The sequence below is a fragment of the Oreochromis niloticus genome, unplaced genomic scaffold (genome assembly GCF_001858045.2).
Source record: "Oreochromis niloticus isolate F11D_XX unplaced genomic scaffold, O_niloticus_UMD_NMBU tig00000245_pilon, whole genome shotgun sequence".
Taxonomy (NCBI): domain Eukaryota; kingdom Metazoa; phylum Chordata; class Actinopteri; order Cichliformes; family Cichlidae; genus Oreochromis; species Oreochromis niloticus.
In genome coordinates, this window is record NW_020327102.1 from 51,383 (window position 1) to 58,893 (window position 7,511).

General features: G+C 39.7%; 1 long non-coding RNA gene across 1 annotated transcript; it reads left to right on the forward strand.

The window, feature by feature from the left end:
* The first annotated feature begins 334 nt into the window (after window positions 1–334).
* LOC109200467 (uncharacterized) lies at window positions 335–3,870 on the forward strand. Its single transcript, XR_002060646.2, has 3 exons — window positions 335–530; window positions 1,269–1,347; window positions 3,497–3,870. It is a non-coding gene; the product is annotated as an uncharacterized LOC109200467 (long non-coding RNA).
* Window positions 3,871–7,511: the final 3,641 nt, after the last annotated feature.

Below are 7,511 nucleotides of genomic sequence, written 5' to 3' on the forward strand. Positions count from 1 at the left end.
AACACAGCTATTTACAATGAAAAAAAATATTTTGTGGCATAGGGAGGTTTAAATCATGGATTTACCACTGTTCAGTCCGTGTTCAATCTGTTTGAGTGTGATACCACCTGCTGAAATTAAAATTAATTGATCAAAATGAAATACAAAAAAATAATGAAATAATGTTAATAAATTGGTGTAGTTTGCAAGGTCAAGAGCAGTCAACAAATGTATTGTAAAAGCTGTAACAATCAGTTTCCTTTAAGTCCATGCACATTTTGGAGACAATTCATCGCCTGTCTAAACCGTCACATATATATATATATATATATATATATATAACTTAGACAGGAGGGTACTATGTTGTCAGAAATAGCTGTCTGACTGTGAGGTACTGCAACAGCAGAGGGCACCAATACTCCTTGGAAGCGTGAAGTCCGCCAAACCAACGAAGAAGAAGATAGCGCCACTTCTAACGGTCCAGACTGACTCCGCTCAGCAAGGGAGTGCCAACAGAACCCTGCACCGAACCAACAACCTTCTCTTTCAATGTAAGTATATCATTAGACTTGAAACGTATATCAGCTGTAATCATAGTTCGCTTGGTCAGTTTTCTTGTTGCATTGAAAGCGTTCCTCTGTTACAGGCTTCGCTTTCAGTCCTGTTTAGTTTTCTGGAAAGTTCATGCTAATGCAGCAGGTTGAAGATTTTAGCTAGCTTTACTTTGAAACAAACACCTGTTTAATTTAACAGGAGCAGCTAAAGACAATGTTCCTTTTTGATTTATTTAGGGTTATGTATTTCATTGCAACCTGCTTCTGCCATCCTGACCGTTGTAGAGGAAATTTAAAAAAACATTTGAGTTGGATCAGTCATATACTCTGAATAAGCTCACTACACTTCTTAAAACTGAAACAACATTATCTGATGAGGGTATTTCCAAGCTTTGTGAGGCGGTCAAGGGATCCAGATATGTGTAACAGGTGAGCAATCAGCTGAGTCTTCATCAGATGTACTGTCTGACATTAGTGATGGTCAGATATTCAAAAGTAGTACTTTTTTTTTTTTTTTTAACCAAAATCCATTATGTTTCAAACTACTGCTATACCAAGATGCCTTTGAAGTTGTTAATCCTTTAGGTTATGGAAATAAATAGATAAAACTGTAGTTAAAGGAACCATGTTTTGCATGCTGTAGATAATTTGGGCTCACATTGCACTGGTGGCTTCTGCTTTAGTCGTACACAACATTTCTGTAGATACTGTTTAATGACGCAATCTGTTTTTCAGGGTGGTGATCCAAATCAGTGTGGAGCAGAATACACCATAGAGATGTACAACTCTCCTGTTGAACACCTCAAGACTGAAGGTACACCAGATATAGGAGGAGTAAAGTTTGAGTCAGTTTTCAACTGTTTAAAATATTTTCACATCTGTCAGCCAGGTTTGCCATTTTGATTAGGACACAAGATTTTTATGGCATTTTGTCATATGATGTTGTGCTGTTTCTTAAATTTTTTGGTGAAAAAAAAGAATGGTTCACCCACTCCATTCTGAATCGGAGCATTAAACAGTTTAAATACTCTGACTCTGATACCTCTTCAAAGCCGTGTGAGGTCAGTCCTCAACAAATTCTCAGCACAAACAAAACTGGAACTTTTTAAGGCTGTTGCCTCTCATAATTGGTGACAGAGTGGAAGATGGAACAGATGATTTTTACCCCACTGCATCCAGACTGCAAATGAATCGCGCATGTGCGAAGCCACTGCTGGGATGTGATGCGCAACAGCAGAAGAAAAGGACCTGTGAGGCTCAGTAACAGAGATTTTATTAGAAAACTACAGACATTTTATGCCGAAAAATATATATTTTTTTCCCAATGCATCATGATAACTTCATTTCAGTTTGTTTCTTTTCATCAACAAATAGAGGAGGTTACATATAAGCTACTTTTTTTATTGCTCAAAACTTGTCTGAACACAGGCTGCACTTGTTGGTCGACTGTGATGTATGTGGCTGACGAAAACAAATTGCTGTTATTTTTAGGTTGTACAGTCCTGATCAAAAGTTTTAGACCATTTGAAAAATGGCAAAAAATCATCTTTTGCATGGTTAGATCTTAACAAGGTTCCAAGTAGAGCTTCAACATGCAACAAGAAGAAATAGGAGTAAGGCAAAACATTTTTTGAGCATGCAATTTATTAAAAACAACGCTTAAACTGAAACAGGCTCTTTTACAGCTGATCAAAAGTTTAGAACCACACCACCAAAAAACATGGGTAAACCCCCAAAACAGAAAGTTCCAAACTTGAACTCAGTAATGAATAGGTTCGCTGTTATTGTTGATCACTTCATGCAAGCATTTCCATGAGGTGAGTGGGAACATTTCTCCAAGTGGTGAAGAGGGCCACACGAAGGGTGTCTACTGTTTGGAACTGTTGTCCATTCTCAGTTGGATTTAGATCAGGGATGGTCCAAAAGAGTGATGTTATTCTCCTGGAAGAAGTCCTTTGTCCTGTGGGCATTGGGTACTGTAGCGTTGTCCTGTTGAAAAACCCAGTCGTTACCACAAAGATGAGGGCCCTCAGTCATGAGGAATGCTCTCTGCATCATCTGGACATAGCCAGCAGCCTTTTGACACTTCTGCACCTCCTGAAGCTCCATTGTTCCACTGAAGGAAAAAGCATCTCCCCAACCATTGTGGCGCCCCCTCGTCTGTAGGGCGTAGAAAACATCTCAGGTGGCATCTGCTTGTCATGCCAGTAAGGTTGGAAACCATCAGGACCATCAAGGTTGCATTTTTTTACAGGAGAAAAAAAAAGGTTATATTTTTTTCTCATCAGATAATTTTTTTTGAAGCTCTTCACCACTAATGGCCTTAATTCGGGTTGAGGATTTTTTAGGTCTTCCACTTCACGGTTTTGTTCCATAACCCCCAGGATTATTTAAGAAATGACCGTCTTAACTGCATCCCACCTCAGCAGCGATGGCGCGCTGTGAGCGACCCTACTTATGCAGTTCAACAAGCCGACCATGTTCAAAAAGGAAAGTTTTTTTGCTTTTGCCATCAGAACATCCTGACAGTCTGACTACCTGACAGAAAATGACAATGAATCCACAGTTTTGCACAGATTTGGCCTTTTAAAGGAATGTGGTCCTAAACATTTGATCAGCTGTAAAACAGCCTGTCCCAGTTTAAGTTGGTGAAATGTAAGTTAAATGTTTTCTCTCACTCCCATTTCTGCTTGTTGCATGTTGTTGGAACCTTGTTAAGATCCAACCATGCAAAAGATGATTTTTTGCCATTTTTCAAGTGGTCTTAAACTTTTGATTGGGACTGTATTTAATGATCGATTAGTTTCTTCTGAATGGATTAAGAATGCTTTATGTCTGCATTGCAATGCATCACAATTGTAAATCATTATACGATTAATTGTGTCAGCTCTATTAGATGTAAGATTGTATATTTGCTTTTGAAATGGGCAGTTTGCTTTATTGTGCTTTGTATTTGCTTTCAGACTGCAAGGAAAGAACGCTAATCTACACCGAGCATCTGAAGAACAACAAACCAGTCCTCCAGCACATTGAATCCAAAACCTGTTCCAGTTCCTCAGACACCATCAGAGACTGTTTTGAAAGCCCTCTACTATCAATCTGGATAAAAAGAAACTTTGCCAACCACTGCAAGTATCAAGTGTTTTAAATTTTGTTTGACTGTTTATTATGTACTTATTTGTTTTTGGTTGTATTAAGTTTGATATTAATTAGATCAGTGCCTTTTTAGTCATTAATTTGATTATTAAGTATTAATTGTTTAGGGCAGCATGGTGGTTAGCACTGTTGCTGCACAGCAAGAAGGTCCTGAGTTCAATTCCACCATCAGGCCGGGGTCTTTCTGTGCGGAGTTTGCATGTTCTCCCTGTGTTTGTGTGGGTTCCCTCCGGGTACTCCGGCTTCCTCCCACCGTCCAAAGACATGCAGTTTGTGCGGATAGGTTAATTGATTAATCCAAATTGCCCATAGGTGTAAATGTGAGTGCGAATGGTTGTCTGCCCCTGTGTGTTAGCCCTGTGACAGACTGGCGACTTGTCCAGGGTGTACCCCGCCTCTCGCCCTATGAAAGCTGGGATAGGCTCCAGCGCCCCCCGCGACCCTGAAAAAGGATAAGTGGAAGCGAATGGATGGATGGATGTTAACTGTTTAATTTAATCATTGTCTCTACTGGTTTTTATTAATGTTTCTAGCAAATTATGACAAAAAGTCAAAGAATGTAAGTTTTATGCCAGTTAGCCCTGTTATGTTTATTGCCTCATTTATTGGACCTTAATCTTTTTAGACGACATTCTGGCTGCAACAGCTGCCAATAATTTCGTGTAAATATGAACTTTTGAATAAAAAGGCATGTTTTGTATTATACAGCTCTTCTGTGCTTTGTCAATAGGAGACGGTAAACAAGCTTATTAAAAATGTATTTTAACTGGTTTACTTTATATTAGTTTTTTATTTCAATGTAATAATTGTACAAAAACCAAAGTTCACTGTGAATTTTACATTTATCAACAAGTATACCGTTATGTATTCTGCATTATCACTATATTTTCCACGGTGAAATTCTGGCAACCACAGCTGCCAGTATTTTACCATAATATTCAACTTTTTAATATTTATTTTATACAGTTTCACCGTACTTTACAATGCAAAACTGTAATCAGGTTAATGGAATGTTTGTTGCTTTTACATGAGTTACCATGAACAGGTTTATGATTCTTTATTGTGAATTTTACATTTATCAACAAAGTATACCGTTATATATTCTACATTATTACTATATTTTCCACGGTGAAATTCTGGCAACCACAGCTGCCAGTAATTTACCATAATATTCAACTTTTTAGGTATGATACCGTATTATTTTATACAGTTTCACTATATTTAACAAAGTAAGACTGTAATCAGGTTAACGGAATTTCTGTTGTTTTCACATGAATTAATGTTTAAATTCAGTCATTTACTGTAAAAAAAAAAAAATTATTATTTACTGTGAAATTTAAGGTTACCAAAATAGGATACCGTTTTGTGTTCTACATTTACAATTTATTTTTCACGGTGAAATTCTGGCAACCACAGCTGCCAGTAATTCACCGTAAATTCTACAATATTTTTTTTACAGTGCAGGCTTCACTTCTCATTCGGTAAGAACTCATTGGCTTTTGTATACTTCCAAAAAAGAGGGAGAACTTACTCTCCTGCCACACTTATTCTCACATTCACTATCTAGACATGGGCTTCAAAACATGCTGGCATCATCTGGGTTCTGTGAGCATGCATATAATGCATGAGTATTGCAATTACTGCATGTCGAGACAGAGGCCTGTCTTCATTGATTCATGTACAAATAATGTTTAACTTTAATTCCACTTTCAGGGCATTTGAATCACTGAAGTCATCTTCACCACCTGCTCTTCCAGACGACGGACTCGTGCCTGAACACCTGCAGTTAACTAACCGACCACTGATCAGTAAGGTAAAAAATAAGGTATATATCCTCATTTGGAAAATTGTGAATTCAAGCTTAGGAGGGATATTAGGCCCCTTATGTCAAACTGAGTGATTTATGGCCCCCAATAAATTATTCATGAGCTCAGGAAGTAAAGGAAGTAATAAAGGAAGTAATAAAAATATGATATTCATAAAAATATGATATTCATAAAAATTATGATTTTCATAAAAATTATGATATTCATCCAAAATATGCTAGTTCATAGCTCATTGCTTTTTCTTCCCCCTAAAAAGAACTAATTGATTATTTAGAAAGTTTTTTTTAATTTTTTTTATATCAAATAGCATTCTTTTATTTTTAAGCTATTAAAAAAGTAAAAACTTTTTTATGCTTAAAACAACGCCATCTGCTGGTGGGTCAGCGCATGAGTGCGCAGGGCGCGCGCCCGCGCCTGTGTGTCTAGGTGCGCCCGTGAGCGCGCCTGTGTCTGGGACCGTGCTTGTGTCTCTGGGACTGTGTTTACGGGTGAAAATGTGTTAAACCAGTATAAATGTGCTTAGTTAAACTTGTGCTTTTGTAACGTTCAGTATGGCTAGACATACAGGGTGCATGCCTTTGGGGAAAACTTTATTTCAATTTATATGCATTTGTTTAATCCGAACAAGGAGATTTAAAATCAAACTCAGAATCGCAAAAAGACACTCGCGATCCCCGCGGCTCCCTCCCGATCCTTAGCTAAACTCCTTAAAAACCCTCCCCGGTTTTTCTCCAAAACCCTAGAATAACTTGTTAGCTACCCCTCTATTCCCAAAACCTTATATTCGAAAACAGGGGAAATCCTGAAAAATCCTTAGTCTTTTTTCTCCAGACTAGCTCTTTCTCAAATTCAGCTCAGAGTCTAAGTTCTCCTTTCGCTATCACTCCATCCCGCAACCCCTGCCAGAGCAGCATCTTTCTCCTTCTTGATCGCTCCCTTGCTCAGCTCCCGAATGCTGCTATACCTAGTTTGAAAATTTGCGCCGGAGACCAACTCCGCCTATCTTCACCCCGCTGCCAATCACTTAACAAAGGGGCGGCTCCATTCGCACCCCGGCTAGCCAATCGCGCTCAGCTTGGATTTACCTTCTCAACGATAGGTTCACTGGCTGGCTCTCACTCAGGATAAATAATCTAACATTTCAACTTAAATTTAACTGTTTTTTCTCTCTCAGAAAAACAAGTTTTCTCCTTTTTTCACAAACAACATGGCCACCAGACCTACCAACCTCACTGTGGTCTCTCAGACCCCCGTAACCAGCTACAGAGCCTCTGCCATGCCAGCGCAACTCAGACGAATGCATCTTTGCAGGGTCCAACCTGCATCTGCTATCCCTTTTGAGGAGAGACTCCGTCTCAACACCGGGGGGTTTTGGGGCTATGCTTTCAGCCTCCCAAATCTATTTCTACCAGCTAAAAGCAGGTGAAAGTTTTGGCCCGCTGACACCGCGGATCGCTTTTAGCTCCTCTGACTGGGCTGTTTTGACCCTCATCGCGACCCCTGAAATCCAGAAGAGCCTGCGGGAAACGAGCTCGCAGTAACCGCGAACAAGGGACCAGGAAACGCAGACGCCTCGTGTTTTCAAAGAGGCCCACGCGTTTCCACCATTCACCCAACAACACCGGCCTTTAAACGCGGTGAGAAAAACCATGACATATGCGCAGTGGGAGACTAAGAGCACGCCGTTTTGCAGGTGGTTCTGCAAGGTAAGTCGTCAGACATCAGATGATGCTGGCAAGGATGATTTTGTGCTGGACCTTACAAACACCCACTCCGGTGTTTTCAACACATTGCTTCGGATTCCCACTCAGGACTGGTTGAAGATGGTGGGTGAAAAGAACGGCAGAATTTTAGAGCTTTTTATGCTAAGTAGAAGCACAATTGAGTTGGTCCTGGTTGGAAATAACCTGCAACAGTCTACATAACCCCGCCCCTCATCCGGTCCCCCTTACCCCGCCTCCTCCTCCCCAGTCCTTTTAAAAACCATAACGGCTGT